The following is a 22,434-nucleotide window of genomic DNA, read 5'->3' on the forward strand; positions in this document are numbered from 1 at the left end:
TGCAAGCGTGATTACAAAATCTAGCCGCATTTATCGGAGACGCTCTCTGATTGGCACTGCCTGACGCTAGGTTTCGTAATCACGCGGCTCGCAAGACTTGCAAAACACTTCCGCCATTCCATTTTCACACAGCTGCGTCACTAGTTGCCTTATAAGGAGCTCTGGAGGCGTTGTTTTGTATGCAAATGACCTGAACGGGAACGTGCTTTCGAGTTTAAGACAGAATGCCATTCTCCAAGCAGATATCAGATCATATAATTTGTGCGACCGTTTCAGCCACTTAAGTCATATTACCAGCACGTTTAGGACTCAGAGTGAACTTGTCATTGATTATGTCTCAGTGGTTCCAAGATAAGTCTTCCAGAATAACTATTTGAAAAAATTTCGGGAATGAGACCCACTGTTTTTTAACACTCTAATCGCCATGGGTTAAATTCATAATTTACCATCCCTCGCCAGCTCTATTTGTCTATGGAGAAGTTCCCCTTCTTTGCAGGGCTATAACTTTTTAAATTCTATTGCTAAATTGCCATTATTATGGCCCATTCAATGTCCTATATGTATTGTTCAGGGTGTAGCAACGTTAAACTTTTTCATTCACATATTCATACTAAAATATGGTCTAAAGTATAAGTATGTTTTTATCGTTTTCTGCAGCTTTCTTCAGAACGTGATTTATAGCCCTAAATGCATTATATTGATGATCAAATACAGTTTGGTAGGAATCTGTGCGAGATAAAAAATGTCAACTGGACGTGGTTCTAGAAGTTTCTACGCATCATCTGATGATGACCGGATGGGCGGGGGATCGTTTATAATTCCGTGGGCAGCGTTAGATGATTCATCCAGAGTGGGTCATATGTTCATCAGATCAGTTAGTATAGAAGACGTTAGAAAATAACGGTGAATCTTACCGTGGCTTCCTTGCGCCGCTGGCAGATGAGCGTGGAACAGAATTTGTTCTATTATGGGATGGAGAAATGCCCGATCCATTTCCAGGTTGTATAATAGTATATACGTCCAAATCATGTTTTTTCGAGTTATTTGCACCGATCGATGTTCACTGTGTCAATACGGAGTCTCTCTAACGATAGTGAGTGCCCAGACCACATATGGATGAGCACTACCGGTTCAAAGGTTAATTTCCGGCTGGCGATCTGCCGATCGGCCACCAGATGGCGCTCTTGAACCGCTAGAGAGTTCAGTGGAGCTTTGCACTGTGTTTCAGGGCTCCGGAAAGGAAATATTGACATCAAAGACGAGTTACGGCGTCTTCGGCAGAATGAGCATGGCTAGGAATGATGTGTAAACTCGTTCACGGCGATCATAGTGTTAACTGCTGTCTGTTGTTGTTGTTGTTGTTGTTGTTGTTGTTGTTGTTGTTGTTGTTGTTGTTGTTGTTGTTGTTGTTGTTGTTGTTGTCATTTATTTCTGATTTTGTTTTTGTTCTGTTTTTATATACTAAGCTGTAGTGTAAAGCACCCTGTGCATTCGTGCTGTGAAGGGTGCTATATAAATAAAAGTCATTCATTCATTCATTCATTCATTCATTCATTCATTCATTCATACAAATAGTGTCGTATTTATTATCATTATAATTATTTAATTCCGCAGATATCTGTCATATTGAAGTGATAGCAATCCCCAAGGACTTGTCCCAAAGAAGGCTCTTCCAAACTTGGGTGCATGCCATACATCAAGACTTATTTATTATCAATATAATTATTTAATTCCACGGATATCTGTAGAGCCATGTCAAGAGCCAATCGCACAGTCATTCAGTATTGACTTCTACAGTAGGACGACTTACTATAATACCTAATAAAACAAGTCATTAGAATAATAGAAGCCTACTGCTGGAACTATTCATTTTGCACGAATATACAGTACGTGTGTGTGTGCTTTTGCGCTGAGGCTGCCTCACTAACACATTTATTTCGTTTAGCAATGGCAGGAATACATCAATCAACACCAACAATAAATAATATCATATAGAAGAAGACAGTATATGGCATATTAATACAGTATATTCCACTATACAGTAGCTATATCCACGGCAATCAGTTTAGTTCTTATTTATTTAGTTTGCAGTGTGTGTGTAATGCTCACAATGCATCATTGAGTCAGGACTATAAATGCAAAACGTAATTATTAATTATACAAATATTGTCGTATTAATTAAGATTATAATTATTTAATTCCACGGATGTCTGTAGTATCGGCAATCCCCAATGACTTGTCCCAGAGAAAGCTGTTAAATCCACGGGCGCACACCGGTCTGACCGAACTGCCTTTTCTAGCTTACGTAAATCCTACATAAATCCTACAAAGAATTTACAATACCAAGACGTTCGAGAATGTGGAATAAGTACGTAAATCGAGTTATGAAGGGAATCCTTGGTAAGTTTTACATATGTCCGTTCGAGAAAGAGGACCAATGTCCACAGTTGAGGAAGGACTGGCAGAGGCGATTAATGGTTGATGAAGATGATGTAATTTGAAGCCACCCAACTACAAAAGGATGTAATCCTGTATATTCAATATCAAATACATTTCTACATTTCCATAGTAATATTTGATCTGGATATTTCTACTTGGGAACTGCATACTTCTTCCACCACATACGTGAAGAAGAGGGCTATGGAACTCCTTGAACAGGGAAGCCCGCCTCTCATCCGTGGGCAGGGGAGATGACATGAGAGACTGCATGGCCTTGCACAGATTGCTTTGAACCTTTCAACGTGAGAGAGAGAAAAGCAAGGCTGTAGTGTTCGCTACGGTAGGGAGAGTGAGGAATTGCAATGTGATGACAAACAGCACTAACCACGGCAGCTCTCCTGATATATGAGATTTCCAGAGAATTTCTGGGCAGTGCAATATCCATGTGTTTACAAATAGAGAAAACGATATCATCTGGAGGAAGCGTTTGGGGAGAGACAGTGGTGTGGTTTTCATGCTCATCATAAATTGCTGTCATTGTGTGAAAAGGTTGCATCTCCACGAGGGTTGACTTTTCGGGAATTTAGAGAAAACAACTTAATTTTCAGATTGACACCTGTGTATTTATGAAGTTCTACATCATTAATTGACCATGTATTTTTGAAGTTCTGTTTTAAATGGATTTCATTGTCCTCATGGTCATATAATGTAGTCACAACCACGTGAGAACACGTTTTCACCTGACGGCAGCAAAATAGAGCTTGTCAGGACTCTGGTCTCTGAAATAAAACAAACAGTGTCTTCCTGCATCACTTAAAGGGACACACCAACATTAAGGTTAATTTGCTTAACATCTTCTCATGTATGTGTGTCTATCCTGTAGGTGTGCATATCCTGTAGGTGTGTCTATCCTGTAGGTGTGGCTATCCTTAGGTGTGCCCATATAAGGCTACAACAGGGCTGTCCAGTCAACTTCAGATCACCATCGCTGTCCCATAGTATCTGGGACTTTCTCTGCGTACAGATATCATGTTTTAGCCGAGGATCAGCATCATGTAATCTGTCGCTCCCCAGTCCTACCCAAAGACACCAGCCATGCAGGGCACCGGTACAGTACGTGCAATACCACTGATAGTGTTCCTATTCGCTGACGTACAGTAGGGTGCGTGATGCATATCGGTGCTCATGTGGCTGTCTTTGCCAGACCCAGGGACTAATCCTCTGAGCTAATTAGGACCCCAGGGACAGCATATGGGCCTCTCTCTCTCTCTCTCTCTCTCTCTCTCTCTCTCTCTCTCTCTCTCTCTCTCTCTCTCTCTCTCTCTCTCTCTCTCTCTCTCTCTCTCTCTCTCTCTCTCTCTCTCTCTCTCTCTCTCTCTCTCTCTCTCTCTCTCTCTCTCTCTCTCTCTCTCTCTCTCTCTCTGCAGCAGTAAAGCAGTACCCTGGCCACATCATTGAGATACACTCTGCCTCAACGACATACTGCACTGCACATCTGGAGGAAGCATTTTGGGGAGAGACAGTCATGTGGTTTTCATGCTCATCATAAATCGCTGATGTCGGGTGAAACGCTTGCATCTCCACGAGGGTTGACTTTTCAGGAATTTAGAAACAACTTCGTTTTCAGAGGCTTTACATCATTCATTAACCATGTATTTTTGAAGTTCTACATAATTAGTTAACCATGTATTTATGAAGTTATACGTAATTAAATAACCATGCATTTTTGGAAGTTCTACATCATTAATTAACCATGTATTCATGGTTCAGTTTTAAATGGGGTTCTTTGTCCTCTGGGTCATTGAGACACAACCATGTGATAACCATGTAAACTTTTAATTCAAGTAAAGATATGAAAAGCACCAAAACTGGACACGTTTTTTCACCTGACAGCAGTGAAATAAAGCTTGTCACGACTCTGAATCCTGAAATGAATCAAACGGTATGACTTTGAGGAACACACCAATGTTTTGCATAGTTCTCTTTCTTCCAACATGTTGCATGTAACCAACCCACTGGTAACCAACAAAAGAAAATACCTAATTTATGTGCAGTGGTAGAGTAGGTAAACCATTGAACAAACATTATATTACTGTTCTACTGTGAGTTGTTTACAAGATCCAGTAATAAGACAACACATTATTACATTTCTGTTCTGAAATGAAAAAAGAATACTAAGCATTGTACTGTCTTGCACTCTGCACAGTAAATTTCGCAGAGTAAATTTTACTGAAACTGAGTACATTTTACTCAAACTGAGTAATCAGTTTGAGTAAAATGTACTCAGTTTGAGTAAAATGTATTCCTTAGTAGCACACAGTAAATTGTATCAGCTAAAATAAAAGAGTACTCAGTTTCAGTCAAATGTACTCTGCGAAATTTACTGTGCTACTAAGGAATCTACCTTGCCTATATTTTTACCTACTATGCTAATATGTACTCAAGTTCAACACTTAGCTGCCATAGTTGTACCCTTCCTATACTTGTTGCACAGAACTTATAACTCGCTTTGGATAAAAGCATCAGCTAAATAACTAAATGTTAAAGGTCCCATGTCTTATAAATTGCCTTTTCCAGTGTTTAGCATTGTTTTCTAGCAATGTGGGGTTGTATCAATGGGGTCTGTGTCTCTAATTCTCATTTTGGCTCATCAGTCCAGTTCAGATCTCACGAGATCCTCCCCCACTGAACTAAGCCGTTCTGATTTGACTATTTTGCTGACGTGAATAAGGCACTGATCTGCATATCTCAGCCCCTGGTTGTAGTCACCGCCCACAATCAACAATTCGCTCAACAACAGAGCGAAACGGGTTGACGTGACACGAGTGCCGACAGAGAGAGAGCAGAGAACAAGCGAGCGAGAGAGAGAGAGAGAGGGAGAGAGAGAGAGGGAGAGAGAGAGAGAGAGGGATACGGAGCATTTACACACACTCCCGACTGCGTGTGTGTGGGGAAACACACACACGCAGTCGGGAGTGTGTGTAAATGCTCCGTATCCCTCTCTCTCCCTTTCTCTCTCCCTCTCTATCTCTCCCTCTCTCTCTCTCGCTCGCTTGTTCTCTGCTCTCTCTCTGTCGGCACTCGCGTCACGTCAACCTGTTGCAAAATATCATAGCGCACACGCACACTCCCACGCGTATTCCGATCCGTGCAATGATATTCACGGGGGTATACATTGTCATTTGAAACAAGTTACCAATGCATTGTCCCGAGGGATTTTGCCCCCCCCCCCCCCGCGGCGAAATTAATTAGACTCCCTCTCTATCTCTCTATGTCTCTCTCTGTCGGCCAGTGCAGACTGTGGGTGACTGTCATACAGCGCTTTGCGAGTATGGGCGGAGCCCAGCCCAAAACAGCTTGAAATCTTGAAGTGGAAAAATGCTGCTTTAGAGTACTTGATTAGAAATACAAAACAATGAGTTTAAAAAAAAAAAAACGTACAGATGTGTTCCATAGATTCACAGGAATTGTGTAAAATTGCCCAAATAGTGAAAGGAATAGCAAAACATAAATATAAATATATTTCTCATAATATATTAACAGTAGCTTAGCCTGTATGTAGTCAAGGGCATCTGCAGATAGAGCATGCTCTCTTTTCTGGATATCAGTATGGTGAATATGTATCAGCCATATAATTATATCAGATAGTAAGGTCACCCTATATCCATCTATCAGCCTAATAATCAATGAAATAGTATAATAGGGTCACATATATCTACCAATCAGCCTAATAATCAATTAAATATATAGTTTAATAGGATCACAATATTACTAGTGCTGTCAATAGATTAAAACATTTTACTAATTAATCTCACAATTTTCTGTAATTAATCTAGATTAATCTAGATTAAAATTGCATTTTTCTACTTAAGACCGAAGCTTGTAACAGATATTTACTTTTTAGATATTTAGTTTTTTTCCTGTGAAATACAAATGTTCAACAAAACCATCAACATTGACTCAGCTAGACCTCTTTCTTATAGTATATCCGCAGCGCTAAAATTGAAGATTTTTCACTCCATAGATTAATCTAGATTAATTTATTTTAATGCTTTACATTAAAAAAAATGTTGATCCACTTTTTCTCCCCATTTTCTATTTTTCTCGAGTACACGAGGAGGCAGCCTGTCGCATCTTTTCAACGCAGCAGCTCGAACTCTCAGTGGCGAGGAGTAACGTGTGGGAGGCTCACGCTGCCCCCGTCACTTCCTGCTTCCGTCGCACCGGCGTCACCAAACCGACCTGTAGGAGTCGCTGTCCACAACGTCAAATCCCCACCCACCGGCTTTCCCAAAATCACCACCCTCTAACACTTGCCAATTGTGTTAGTATGAACGAGCGGCCAGCCGGTAGCAATGCCGAGAGCTGGGCTCGAATCCAGCATCTCCTGCGTTAGAGGCGAGCACCTTGCCCACTGCGCCAATCAGCCGCCCTATGCTTTAAATAATTTAAATTAATCTCCAAAGTTAAAGCATTAATTTTGACAGCCCTAAATATTACACAATTATATTCAGCCTAATTATTAGTCTACTAGCCTAATGTGTAATTCAATGTCTGTGACAGTAAGGTGCCAGTAGGCTATATCCCATCACAGTATCACCTTGTACATTGCAGACCCTATGTCTGAGTCCAGTGAAACATGTTTTGTTGTTTTGTCTCTGTACTCCCTTGGATTTGAAATGGAATAATGAGGTTAAAGATCAGACATTCAGCTTTAATTTGAGGGTGTTTACATCCACATCAGTTGAACCATATGGCTGATGATTTCTATTTTATGGTTATTTTATCCAATTACTTTTGGTCCCCTATAATTGTGCGACTGTGTTTACAAAGAGCTGCAATTCCTACACAGTTCACCTGATATGGATGTACAGTAAACACCCTCAAATCAAAGCTGAAAGTCTGAACTTTAACCACATTATTCATTATTCCATTTAAAATCCAATGTGCTAGAATACAGCAACAAATCAACAACAACATGTTTTACTGCGTGGGATATGGAAGCTTAGTATGTAATTATATTGTATACATGTAATTCTGGTACCAGGTCTTTAAATAATAAGACAAATTGACTTTATTTGTATAGCACCTTCATACACAAGCCATAGATGCAGAGATTTAGAGTTTTATTTGCCACATGGAAGCAATACAATCATACAGTATTCATTAAAATCATAAATAACATTCTATCATGGGCAAAAGGAGCAGGAAGAAGAATATTTCTTATAGTTACCTGCCCCCTATTCTTAAACTAAACAAGTTGATAACTTTTTTTTGTATCCACTTTTTCTCATGTTTTTCTGTGTTTTTCTCCCATCCCAATTTAGTCATGCCTATTCCCCCCTCCCCTTACTGGTCGTTGCTCGCATGTGCCCCCCACTGGTCGGTCTAGGGAGGGTTGATAGATACTATCACATGTCCCCTCTGATACATGCGGAGTCAGCCAGCCACTTCTTTTCACCTGCCAGCGCGGACTCTCATTGGTGAGGTGTAACGTGTGGGAGGCTCACACTACCCTCACCATCTCCATTCCTCGCTGTACAGGCACCCTGACCGACCTGTAGGAGTCGCTGTTTACAACGACCAGATTACCACCCACCAGCTTCCCTCCCGCTGACTCTGCCAATTGAGCCAGTATGAGGGCCGGCCAAGCCGGAGGAAACGCTGACAGCCGGATTCGATACCAGTGTCTCTCGCGTTGGTGACGAGCGCTTAGTCCGCTGCGCCACCCAGCCGCCCACAAGTTGATTACTTGATGGTCAGCGTACAACCTAATTTACACAAAATAATAATTCATACCATATACAAAGAAACAAACAATCCACAGATTAAACAAGATTTTTATATATAATAATAATAATAATAATAATAATAATAATAATAATAATAATAATAATAATAATAATAATAATAATAATAATAATAATAATAATAATAATAATAATAATAATAATAATAATAATAATAATAATAATAATAATAATAATAATAATAATAATAATAATAATAATAATAATAATAATAATAATAATAATAATAATAATAATAATAATAATAATAATAATAATAATAATAATAATAAACAAGAAAAGAAAATATCTCACTTTTCAGATTCACATTTGAATTTTATACTGACTAAATATTTTCTTTATATAATTATTTTTTAATTGACAAACACTATTACATCCCTTAAGCTCGCTATGGAGAGAATTCCACAACTTTACACCAATAACTGAAGGACACATCTGTTTAACTGTGGTACGTGCAAACTGATGTTGTAAAATGTCCTCCTACTAAACTCACTTTCTAAATGAAAAATATTTTTTATACTTTTCTGGCAGTGTCTTATTTCTTGCCCTTAAACATAATTAACACAGTTTGAAACTTAACCATGTCTTCAAGTTTAATTATTCAAAATTGTATAAATAATATGTTTGTGTGTTCTCGATAATTCACTTTATGTGTGATTCTTACAACCCTCTTCTGTAGTATATATAATGGTTTTATATTAGTCCCCCATACATAAGTATTCCCCCATACTTCAACACAATAAGATAAGGTGAGATGAGTGAACAGTAGAGTGTTCTCATTGCCTCATACTCTAACACATCCTTTACTTTATTCACAACAAAAATACTGTTGGACATAGCATAAAACAAGGGTTAAACAATAAAATAGCATGAAGATAGCAGCATAAACAACAATAAAATAGCATAAAGATGGCAGCATAAACAACAATAAAATAGCTAATCCTTTACACTAGTGACATATCTCAGGATTGGTCATGTAGTCTTTTCAGAATACAGAAAACACGCTACTCACCGATGGTTGCTTTATTAGTATGTATATTAGCTAGGAGGTTACTGAGTCATTAGTGGATGTTAATGGTTTATAATGTGAGGATAGCAAAAATACCAAGTAGGTATTTGTTTTAAGGACACTATAGGCTGTTTATGGATAGTGATACGCCATAATTATTGTCTAATATAACTCCAGAATGAAGTGTTACACTATACGGTTGATTGTAGACACAGTAAGAAAGGTCTATGTTGTGAAGGATCAGATTAAACCGAATATGTATATTTATTTATATATATTTAGTTGTATTTGTATATCGTTTGATATCCCCTGTATATTCCTTGTACAATATGCATTGAATATCCCCGTTTCTACTAAACAGCCCATAATAGTTTCATTCTACCATTGGACGAGAACCTGGCGCCAGGTTGCCATACCCCTAGGTCCAAGTTCAATCGTGCCGCCTAACATGTCGAGGCAACCCCCGGTTCCGCGCAGTAATATGTCGGGCGAAATACGAATGGTACTATTTGTTCATAGCGCATATATATATGGCGCCAGTAAAGTAGAACTTTCTTTTAGTCCAGTTCTTTACCCTCCAACAGAGTGACAGACGCAAAAGCCTCCCCACGACGCACGTGCGGTGTAGTAAGGCCTACTTGGCCCAGAATAGGCATTGAGATATCGTGTAGATTAATAGTTGAATGGTCATAGTTTGGCACCATACCGTCGAGTTGGACGTATTCTATTAAGCTAATAATAGTCTATTTATGTATGGTGCATCGTGCGGTTAGAGTTCTACAGTTATCAGTACCCCCATCGTTCCTGACGTTATCTGGACGCTTAACCAGGCTGGTCAGACCCCTAGTGGTGATTGCATCCGAGGAGCTCCGGGCCAAGAGCGACTGGACCTGTATATTGGATTACTCTACCCAGACGACGGCGAGCCTTCCACGGCTTGGATTATGCTTTGTGTGCTTTGATTATTCCATGGATAAAGGCCAACACTGCTGAGTGTTGGAATTACCCCCCGGAGAGGACTCCAGGTGAGATGGCGCTCTACACGTGAGGTCGCCTCACGTCTCTCCGTTGTGGACCGGCAGATACCGTTCCACAGAGGGTCCAGCTGTATTCGTCTGCGGTCCGAGGTTCTGTGGGCACCGTGTCCAAGACTTTGGATTCTCCCAAGACACCGTCGGCCAGATGGGATACCGCCAGCGGCTTCTCTAACCCCCCCCCCTCCTACTGTCTTACAACCAGCGGGACCCCCCCCCCCCCCCCCCTTAGTGTATCCAGCTATAATCATCTAAGTACCATCGCTATCGTTTCCTAAATATTCCAGGTTGTATACTTACTCCCTGCGCAACCAGAGATTGGACATTCAATGTTGATTTACCTACGAGTACTCATTTGCCATAAAAGTGCATATTCCATATTTCAAATCATAAATGTAATTAAGTGATCGTTGTATACACCCTTTGCTGTATTAAACCTTCGATTTGGTACATTTGTGTTGGTTCGTTTCATCAGGTGGGAAAGTGTTCATCATACTTATATCTTGTACTGGGTGGCCAGAAGTTAAAGTACATGAGGTAGTGGTATTAAATATCATATCTAACAATACAGTCAGGGAATTGTACCCCTCAGTTACAATTGGTCCTTCGAGCCGGAGGGTAACTAGTGTAATATTAATATAGTGTTATTAATATCGAAATGGCCTATGATGAACACTCCACGAAACGATCCTCCTAACCTAGAACGCCCGCGGCGCAGACGACAGACACCTCAGTACTTAGAGGCTTACACTGTCAGTCAACTACCTAGCCTTCGACAAACGGTAAACGCGGTAAAAGTAGAAAGTAAAATTATGTCTGACCTTAACGAGCAGGTTTCCCCGACCACAGAGGCCCTAGTAGGTCCTAATGTAACTGACCAAGCTCACGGTGGGGACCAGGAGGGAATTGACATGCCTTTACCCCCCGCCACTACTCAAGAAGTAGTCCCCGACAAGCCCCGGGAGGAAGACAACCCTACAGAGGGAGAACTCTGCACGGAAGAAGAGGAGGAGAGCGCCGAGGAACTAGAGCTCCAGGACTCCCCAACGAGTACCCCCAGGAGCGGCTCACGCAGGAGCGGCTCACCTCCACTACCGCCTTCCCCCAACGAAGCAGAGAGGATACTACAACAGGCGTTCCTCGTCAGCCTGACAGCCTCTGCCGAGCGCGATCGTCTCCAAGCACAGATGCTTGGCGAGCGCGAACACCTCCAAGCGCAGCAACGGAGCGAAGAACAGCGCACACGTCTGGAGATGAGACGCTTCCAGATGGAAGAGAATATGGCAAGAGACCGGGCCGACGCCCGGCGCGCCGCTGCCGGTGCCCAAAGAGAAGCAGAGCGCGCCGACGCCGACGCCCAGCGCGCCGCTGCCGGTGCCCAAAGAGAAGCAGAGCGCGCCGCCGCCGACGCCCAGTGCGCCGCTGCCGGTGCCCAAAGAGACGCAGAGCGCGACAGACTACAAGCGCAACTAATAGAGCAGCTGATCAAAAGGACAACTCCCTCTCCCTCCGCCAGGGGCTCAAGGAACTCGTCGAGACAACAGTCAAGAGCAGCGTCACCACAACGAGCAAGCGACCCTGAACTTGACCAACAGACCGAGTCTAGACCCCCCGCAGACCCCCTTCCCATACCGGTCCAAGCGAGACCCAGCTACAAGGAAGGAGCGGCATACACTGCGGAGAAGCTAAATAAACGATTACAGGATCTGGAAGATCTGATAGAGGAAGAAGAGGGAGAAGAGGAGAACCAAGCCCGACGACAGCACAGTACTCCACCGGACCAGGAGGTCCCATACAGTCCAGGCTATACCCCCGCGGCGCTGCGCTACAGACCCCCGACTCTATTCACGGGTGAGCACGACGCACAACCAGCCCCGAGGAACAGCACCTGGACCAGCGGGCCATGGTACCCTGCCAGTACCAGCCCACAGCGAGGCGCAAGAGGGGACTCGCCCAGGAGGTCTCTCCCCCAACGCTCGCCGATGTATCAGCCATCCACGGCGTCATACAATGCCACACCGTCATTCCCAGACTTCGCCTATGAGAGTCGAGCACAGTACACGGAGCTCCGGATGTGCTTAGAGACAATGATGGTGGATGTCGCTGATGAACGCCACAAGTATGCAATATTACTGAAGCACCTGAAAGTACCGCGAGCGCACAATATAGCGCTAGCCTATGCTACCTCCTCGACCCCATACACAGCGGCCCTTGCAGCGCTGGATCAGAGATATGGACGTATATGGGATTACGTAATCCAGGAGATAAGGCATATTGACCGCCTACCCCCAGCCACAGACAATCGCTCACTAGACGACCTGTCAATCAAAGTGCAGTCCCTGGTGGGGATGCTGGGAGCGCAACGGGAGAAGGGCATGCATGAGATATACGCCAACTCTAACGTTGAGAGGATTTTGGAGAAGCTGCCACCCGCAAGACAGGAGCGCTTTCGGCGGCAGAGGGACTACCGCGACCCCGACGGCCCCGAGCCATCCCTCCTTGATCTGGCCGACTTCCTGGCAAGAGAGGTCAGCAGCTTACGACTGGACACCTTCGGGCGGAGCACGCCAAGCTCCAGAGAGGGACCCAGGAGAATAAATGATGGAAGAAGATCGGTGACTGTCATGCACCAATCAGAGTCAGTACCGAGCAGTAAGAGTCACAGCACCCCCTCGAGAAAGGAGAAGTGGAAGATAGCGTGTCCCTACTGTGAGAAAGAACACTGGCTGTCACAATGCGACTCATTCACAAAGATGAATGCAGAAGAAGTGAGTCAATGGATAAAGTCCAACCGGCGCTGTTATCGATGTGCGCGGCCCCACATGGCAGCCGAATGCCGCCTAAAGAAAAGGTGCAGCCGGTGCGATGGAGCCCATCTAGATATACTACACGATAGTAACGGAAGACGGCCTATACCTGCACCACGGAGCGGCACCAAGGCAAGTGTCATGTACATTGACCCCGCCAGCAGCAACGGAGCTCAAGTGCTCTTAAAGGTAGTCCGTGTGACATTGAGCTACCAAGATAAAGTCATGGACACTTACGCCGTCCTTGATGACGGGTCAGAGAAGACCCTTCTGCTCGCCTCCGCTGCGACGCAGCTGGGACTGCGGGGGAGCAAGAACGAAATGACGATTCGGACAATAAGAAGAGATTTAAAGACGATAAAGGGCGAGAATGTCTCCTTCACTATCGCAGCCAACGGGCAGCTAGAGCGACGGTACAAGATCACAAATGCTTTCACCAGCCAAGAAATAGGACTATCGCAGTACACCTACCCTGTCACCAAGTTGATGGATAAATATGTGCACCTGCGCCAAATACCTATCCCGCTCATAGACGGCGCTACCCCGACCCTGTTGATAGGCTCCGACCATGCAGAACTCATAGTCCCGATTGACCGGGTCCATACAGGCCCCCGAGGCTGTCCTGCAGCAGTCGAGACCCGCCTAGGATGGACATTACAAGGCCCCCTCGCTAAATCTCTCAACCGAACAGCAGCCACTAGCTGCTTCCACTCCAGAACGACAGAAGAAGACACCACTCTCCTGCAGCATGTCGAGAGGCTATGGACCCTAGAGACAATGCCCTTTAAGAACGAAAAGAAAGACATTCGCTCTAAAGAAGACATTTACGCCATCAACCTACTCGAGCAGGGGACAAAGAGAGTCACAGTCGGCGGAGTGATGAGATACGCAACTCCACTCCTGAGGCGAGAGGGAATGCCCACCTTTCACGCAAAGAAAGACGCCACGGAGCGCTATCTACTGAACACAGAGCGGCGCCTAGCCAAAGACCCCGCTCAAGAGAGTGTGTACCGAGCTGAGATTGAGAAGCTAATCACAGCGGGACACGTAACAAAGATTGACATTAAAGAGGCCGATCAGACGACCGAATCATGGTACGTGCCGCATCACAAGGTCCATCACAACGGCAAGGATCGCATTGTGTTTAACTGCAGCTACCAGATCGGATCCCAAAATCTGAATAAAGAGCTCTTGCCCGGCCCCACACTCGGCCCCTCCCTACTAGGCGTGCTACTGCGCTTCCGCCAGGACAAGGTGGCTATAAGCGGGGATATCAAAGGGATGTTCTTGCAGGTGAGACTAGTAGAGGAGGACAAGCCTCTGCTACGGTTCCTATGGAGAGAGAAGATCGGAGATGAGAACCCATCCATCTACCAGTGGGAAGTACTCCCCTTCGGAACCACATGCAGCCCGTGCTGTGCTACATTTGCACTACAGAAACACGTCACAGAGGACCCAGCAGCAGATGAAGAGGTCCAACACAGTGTGAAGAACAGTTTCTACGTGGACAACTGTCTACAAAGCGTCTCGACTCAAGAAGAAGCCGAGGCTCTCCTAATCAAGTTACGCGCCTCCCTAATCAAAGGCGGCTTTGATCTCAGGCAGTGGGCCAGCAGCGACCCGCAAGTATTGCGCAGCCTCTCCTCCGCGGACAAGGCTGCCAGCAGCGAGACCTGGATGGCGACAATCCCAGGAGAAGCCCAAGAAATGACACTAGGATTAGTCTGGCGCTTCAAAACAGACTCGCTCCACTATAGACACAAACCCTTGGCTCCAGAGCAAGGAAGGTCGGCGGCGATACCGACCACCAGACGGAGTGTGTACAGAACACTCGCCAGACAATATGACCCATTGGGATGTATTCTACCTTACACCACCAGGGCAAAGATGATTGTACGAGCACTATGGGACAAGGACCAGGGCTGGGACGACCCAATACCCGCACACCTTGCCTCAACATGGAGAGAGTGGGAGACGGAACTCCGCTCACTCTCAGGTGTCAATATACGCCGCAGCTACTTCCCATCCACAGTGAGGCCAGAGACATGCGAGATTGAGCTACACGTCTTCAGCGACGCCTCCGAAGTAGCCTACGGATCGGTTGCCTATTTGCGTGCCCAAGAGATGGGAGGAGAGATACACACTGCTTTCATACTGGCCCGCTCAAGAATAGCCCCACGTAGGCAACAATCTATCCCACGTCTAGAGCTCTGCGCAGCCCTCGCAGGAGCGCATCTAGCCACGTTAATCCAACGTGAACTCACCATTCCGGTGCATAGAACAATCTTGTGGTCAGATTCCACGACAGTACTCACATGGATTAAGTCTGATTCATGCAGATACAAAGTCTTCGTGGGAGTCAGAGTCACCGAGATTCAAGAATTAACAGAAGAAGCAAGCTGGAGGTATGTGGACACCAAACACAACCAGCTGACGTCATCACCCGGGGAATGTCTCTGGATGACCTAACCCGTCGCAACATCTACAGTGACGGACCAGCATTCCTCAAGCTCCCGGAAGGAGATTGGCCTACGCCCACCCCGAGGGAAGCAAGTAACGAGGAGGCTGAGAACAAGAAGCCTATGTTCTGTGGACTGAGCACTGTCGCCTCCACAGACCCCAACATAGATGACTGCATTACCCTAGAGAGTGCGCAACAAAGAACATTCCTGCGGCACCACCCAGAGATTCAGTCCACCACTGACATGTCAGCAGCTGACTACGAAGAAGCAGAACTTCTTCTACTACAACGAGCCCAGAGAGACTCGTTCCCCGATGAGCTAGACTGTCTACAGGGAGGAAACCCCGTCCCATCAGACAGCAGACTGATTCACCTGGCACCAGAGAGTGACGCCCATAATCTCATCAGAGTGGGTGGCCGCCTGCGGAGAGCCCCCGATCTACCAGATGACATTAAGTACCCGATCGTCTTGAACAGCCGACACAAGGTCACAGAGCTGATCATAAAGAAATACGACGAGGATGTACACCACGCAGGAGCAGAGAGAGTCTTCGCGGAGATCAGACGTCGTTATTGGATATTGCAAGGGAGAGAAGCAGTACGGCGCTTCCAGCGAACCTGTCTAGACTGCCGTAAGTGGCGCGCGCAGCCCAGCATACCACGGATGGCTGACTTACCCCCCTGTCGCCTCCGAATCGGCGACAAGCCATTCCACTCCACAGGCATGGACTGCTTTGGCCCGTTGTATATAAAGAGAGGAAGAGGCACCGAGAAGCGGTGGGGTATTGTATTCAAATGCATGACCACCAGAGCGATACATATCGAGCTCCTTCCGACCATGAGCACAGACTCGTTCCTTATGGCCTTCCGGAGATTCACATCACGGAAAGGAAAACCGTCTACATTGTTGTCGGATCACGGGACCAACTTCAAAGGCGGAGAAAGAGAGCTGAGAGAGAGCTTCCAAGCTATGGGCCCAGAACTTAAGACCCACCTCGCTCCAGCCCAGATTGACTTCCAGTTTAATCCCCCGAACGCACCCCACTTCGGTGGAACCTGGGAACGAGAAGTACGTTCTATAAAGACAGCCCTGTATGCCGTACTCGGAGCCCAGACTGTGGCAGAGGAATTCCTAATGACAGTCCTCACGGAGATCGAGGGAGTATTGAACTCAAAGCCCCTCGGTTACGTCTCCAGTGATGTAGCAGATGTCGACCCAGTCACCCCCAACACACTCCTAATGGGGCGGCTGGACCCCGCGCTACCCCAGACAATGTACAGGCCTGAAGAAGCGAACGGCCGAAGAATGTGGAGGTACAGCCAAGTACTAGCTGACAAGTTTTGGAGCAGCTTCCTACTTCACTACCTGCCGTCTCTACAGACCCGCCAGAAGTGGGTAAAAGAGAGAGACAATTTGACAGAAGGAACAGTCGTCATGATAATTGACCAGTCACTACCCAGAGCTATGTGGCCGGCTGGCCGCGTAAGCAAAGTGATCACCGGTGCCGATGGCAAGGTCCGAGCAGCTGAAGTACTCGTCCAAGGGCGCACTTACACACGTCCCGTGGCGAGGCTAATAGAACTGCCCCGACTCCCAGATACTATCGATGATGACCATGACCCTATGACTTTGTGAGTTGACTGACCCTTACAGCGGACCTTGAGTGGTAGACAGTGCGGTTAATCTGTCTCTGCTTAGCTAATTAGGTGGGACTAATTAGGGGGCGGCTGTTGTGAAGGATCAGATTAAACCGAATATGTATATTTATTTATATATATATATTTAGTTGTATTTGTATATCGTTTGATATCCCCTGTATATTCCTTGTACAATATGCATTGAATATCCCCGTTTCTACTAAACAGCCCATAATAGTTTCATTCTACCATTGGACGAGAACCTGGCGCCAGGTTGCCATACCCCTAGGTCCAAGTTCAATCGTGCCGCCTAACATGTCGAGGCAACCCCCGGTTCCGCGCAGTAATATGTCGGGCGAAATACGAATGGTACTATTTGTTCATAGCGCATATATATATGGCGCCAGTAAAGTAGAACTTTCTTTTAATCCAGTTCTTTACCCTCCAACAGAGTGACAGACGCAAAAGCCTCCCCACGACGCACGTGCGGTGTAGTAAGGCCTACTTGGCCCAGAATAGGCATTGAGATATCGTGTAGATTAATAGTTGAATGGTCATAGTTTGGCACCATACCGTCGAGTTGGACGTATTCTATTAAGCTAATAATAGTCTATTTATGTATGGTGCATCGTGCGGTTAGAGTTCTACAGTTATCAGTACCCCCATCGTTCCTGACGTTATCTGGACGCTTAACCAGGCTGGTCAGACCCCTAGTGGTGATTGCATCCGAGGAGCTCCGGGCCAAGAGCGACTGGACCTGTATATTGGATTACTCTACCCAGACGACGGCGAGCCTTCCACGGCTTGGATTATGCTTTGTGTGCTTTGATTATTCCATGGATAAAGGCCAACACTGCTGAGTGTTGGAATTACCCCCCGGAGAGGACTCCAGGTGAGACGGCGCTCTACACGTGAGGTCGCCTCACGTCTCTCCGTTGTGGACCGGCAGATACCGTTCCACAGAGGGTCCAGCTGTATTCGTCTGCGGTCCGAGGTTCTGTGGGCACCGTGTCCAAGACTTTGGATTCTCCCAAGACACCGTCGGCCAGATGGGATACCGCCAGCGGCTTCTCTAACCCCCCCCTCCTACTGTCTTACAACCAGCGGGACCCCCCCCCCCCTTAGTGTATCCAGCTATAATCATCTAAGTACCATCGCTATCGTTTCCTAAATATTCCAGGTTGTATACTTACTCCCTGCGCAACCAGAGATTGGACATTCAATGTTGATTTACCTACGAGTACTCATTTGCCATAAAAGTGCATATTCCATATTTCAAATCATAAATGTAATTAAGTGATCGTTGTATACACCCTTTGCTGTATTAAACCTTCGATTTGGTACATTTGTGTTGGTTCGTTTCATCAGGTGGGAAAGTGTTCATCATACTTATATCTTGTACTGGGTGGCCAGAAGTTAAAGTACATGAGGTAGTGGTATTAAATATCATATCTAACAATACAGTCAGGGAATTGTACCCCTCAGTTACAGTCTATATTTGGTTATATTGCCCAGGGCTCTCTCAGAATCAGGGATGTGCACAGCTCACTTTTGGGGCAGGTGCTCAACCAAATAAAGGTCACCTCAAAGGTGTGCACACTGAATCTCTCTCTCTCTCTCTCTCTCTCTCTCTCTCTCTCTCTCTCTCTCTCTCTCTCTCTCTCTCTCTCTCTCTCTCTCTCTCTCTCTCTCTCTCTCTCTCTCCTTTGCAACTTGGCTTACAGTTTTGAGCCCTCAATGTCTAAATTATGGTCAAAAGTATGACATCAGTGAAGACAACAAACCACACATGAGTTGCTTAATAAGCTGTAGCCCTATTTTAAGAAATCTCGCCTAAAGGTACATGCCTAAGTAAATGGAAGATTGCTCCACTTTTACAAGGCCAATTTGTGTTGTGTTAATTCCACAACAAGAGATATCTAATGTTAATTACCTGAAATTATTCCATTTTTTGGGGGGGGGAAACCCTGCATATATCGGTATCGGTTGATATCGGTTGATATCGGTATCGGAAATTAAGAGTTGGGCAATATCGGTATATTGGTATCTGTAACTGAGGGGTACAATTCCCTGACTGTATTGAATAAGTATGGTATCATTAAACCACTACTGACTTATGTACATTACTACTGGCCATACAGTACACAGGTATATGAGATGAACACATCCACAATAACACGGCTTCACAACAAATACTTGTTTAGAAGAATATTTATTAGCAGCACGAAGATTATCTTACATTACTTTACTTATCAAGATTGAGAGTTGCGCTTGTAAGGCGAAGAATGTGCATGAATAGGTCAAGAGCGTAAGTCCATGAGCATATTACGCAGGAGATAATTAATACCACCTGTATCATAAGAATTATATATATGGTACACTAGTAGGGCAGCTGGAGATACTAATAGGGTCCCTCCGGTTGTAGGCCAGCAGGGGAGAGGATTTGTCGGTAGCGAAAGTCTGGGTCAACGAGGAATAAGGAGACTCCAGGTACAGGAGACAGTGCAATAATCTCTTGATCCGCAGACGAACAACAGCTATTCTCCGGTATGCAGTGCCGCATGGAGGAAAGCTAGCCAGCCTCAGGCGTCCTAGAGGCGGGCTCGACGTTGCTCCTCACAGGGTAAATCCCACACAATTGTGGGTGTAGACGATTCTCCGCTCCATCAGCTACAGGACCAAAGCAAATATAATCCAGCCGAAAAGGCTCTGTAGTCGCCGGTGTAGGTTATCCAGTGTACATATCCACACGGTTCTCGTCTAGGGCTCCTCGGATGACGGCACCAGGTTAAGCCGCACAGCCTGGATAAGCACACTAGCTCGGTACGAGGAAGCGTTGGTAATGCTGGTCACTGTAGAACGGTAGCCGCACGATACACTATACATAATAGACTATTACTTAATAATAGAATAGGTCGAACTCGACGATACAGCGTTAAACTCTGACACTTCAGCTATCAATTCGCACGCGGTCTCAAGGCTCTATTTCGGGGCAAACGGGCCCACTTCACAGCACGTTGTATCGTGGTGTGAGGCTTCAACTTATTGGTTAACATACTGCTGTATTCACCTGCGCCGTATTTATACGTTAGGTGAACAATCTAGTACCAGCCTTATTTCTGTCTCGTATTCTTGCGCAGAGCCGGTCATGTCCAGGCATGTCTTGGCGGTGACTTTGAACTAGACATTGGGGGTATGGCCGTGGCGCCTAGGGGATCGCTGTCCAATAGGAGAACGAAATATTATGGTCTGTACTAGGTAAAGGGATATTCCGTGTATATGTACAAAGAATATACAAGGGATATCAGACGATATACAAATACTATACAATATATCTCAAGTAATAAATATATATATTCGGTTTAATCTGATCCTTCGTAACAGCCGCCTCCTAATTAGTCTGCACCTAATTAGATAAGCAGAGACAGATTAACCGCACTGTCCACTACTCAATGTCCGTTGTGAGGGTAGGGCAGTTCACAAAGTCAGGGGGTCATGGTCGTCATCAAGAGAGTCGGGGAGCCTTGGCAACTCTATCAGCCTCGCCACGGGTCGGGTGTATGTCCGCCCTTGGACGAGCACTTCTGCCGCTCTGACCTTTCCGTCAGCACCAGTGATCACTTTGCTTACGCGGCCGGCCGGCCACATAGCTCGGGGTAGTGACTGGTCGATAATCATGACGACCGTGCCTTCCGTCAAATTGTCTCTTTCTTTCACCCATTTCTGACGGGTCTGTAGAGACGGTAGATAGTGGAGGAGGAAACTGTTCCAAAACTTGTCAGCCAATACTTGACTGTACCTCCACATTCTTCGGCCGTTCGCTTCTTCAGGTCTGTACACTGTCTGTGGGAGCGCGGGGTCCAGCCGCTCCATCAAGAGAGTGTTGGGGGTGACTGGGTCGACATCTGCTACATCACTTGAGACGTAACCGAGGGGCTTTGAGTTCAATACTCCCTCGATCTCCGTGAGGACTGTCGTGAGGACTTCTTCCGCCACGGTCTGGGCCCCAAGCACGGCGTACAGGGCTGTCTTTATTGAACGTACTTCTCGTTCCCAAGTTCCACCGAAGTGAGGTGCATTCGGGGGGTTAAACTGGAAATCAATCTGAGATGGAGCGAGGTGGGTCTTAAGTTCTGGGCCCATAGCTTGGAAGCTCTCTCTCAGCTCTCTTTCTCCGCCTTTGAAGTTTGTCCCGTGATCAGACAATAATATAGACGGTTTTCCTTTCCGCGATGTGAATCTCCGGAAGGCCATAAGGAATGAGTCCGTACTCATGGTTGGAAGGAGTTCTATGTGTATCGCTCGGGTGGTCATGCATTTGAATACAATACCCCACCGCTTCTCCGTCCCTCTTCCTTTCTTTACATACAGCGGGCCGAAACAGTCCATACCGGTGGAGTGAAAGGGCTTGTCGCCGAGTCGGAGGCGACAGGGGGGTAGGTCAGCCATCCGGGGTATACTGGGCTGTGCTCGCCATTTGCGACAGTCTAGACAGGTCCGCTGGAAGCGTCGTACTGCTTCTCTTCCTTGCAGTATCCAATAGCGACGTCTGATCTCCGCGAAGACTCTCTCTGCCCCGGCGTGGTGCACGTCCTTGTCGTATTTCTTTATGATGAGCTCTGTGACCTTGTGTCGGCTGTTTAAGACTATCGGGTACTTGACGTCATCCGTTAAGTCTGGGGCTCTCCTCAGACGACCACCCACTCTGATGAGATTATGGGCGTCGCTCTCAGGGGCCAAGTGGAGCAGTCTGCTGTCTGATGGGACTGGCTTTGATCCCTGCAGACAGTCTAGCTCGTCGGGGAACGAGTCTCTCTGGGCTCGCTGTAGCAGAAGGAGTTCTGCTTCTTCGTAGTTAGCTGCAGTAATGTCAGTAGTGGACGGAACCTCTGGGTGTTGCCACAGGAATGTCTTTAACTGCGCACTCTCAAGGGTGGGGCAGTCGTCTATGTTGGGATCTGTGGGGACGAGTGTGTGTGTCAACCCACAGAACATAGATTTCTTCTTCTCTGCCTCCTCTTCACTCGCCTCCCGTGGGGTGGGTGTAGGCCACTCTTCTTCCGGGAGCTTGAGGAACTCGGGACCGTCACTATAGAGATTGTGACGGGTGAAGTCATCCAGGGACATTCCCCGTGTGATGACGTCAGCTGGGTTCTGTTTTGTGTCCACATACCTCCAGCATGCTGCTTCTGTTAACTCTTGGATCTCTGTGATTCTGACTCCCACGAAGACCTTG

The sequence above is a fragment of the Notolepis coatsorum genome, assembly GCF_963971535.1.
Source record: "Notolepis coatsorum genome assembly, chromosome: 11".
Lineage (NCBI taxonomy): Eukaryota > Metazoa > Chordata > Actinopteri > Aulopiformes > Paralepididae > Notolepis > Notolepis coatsorum.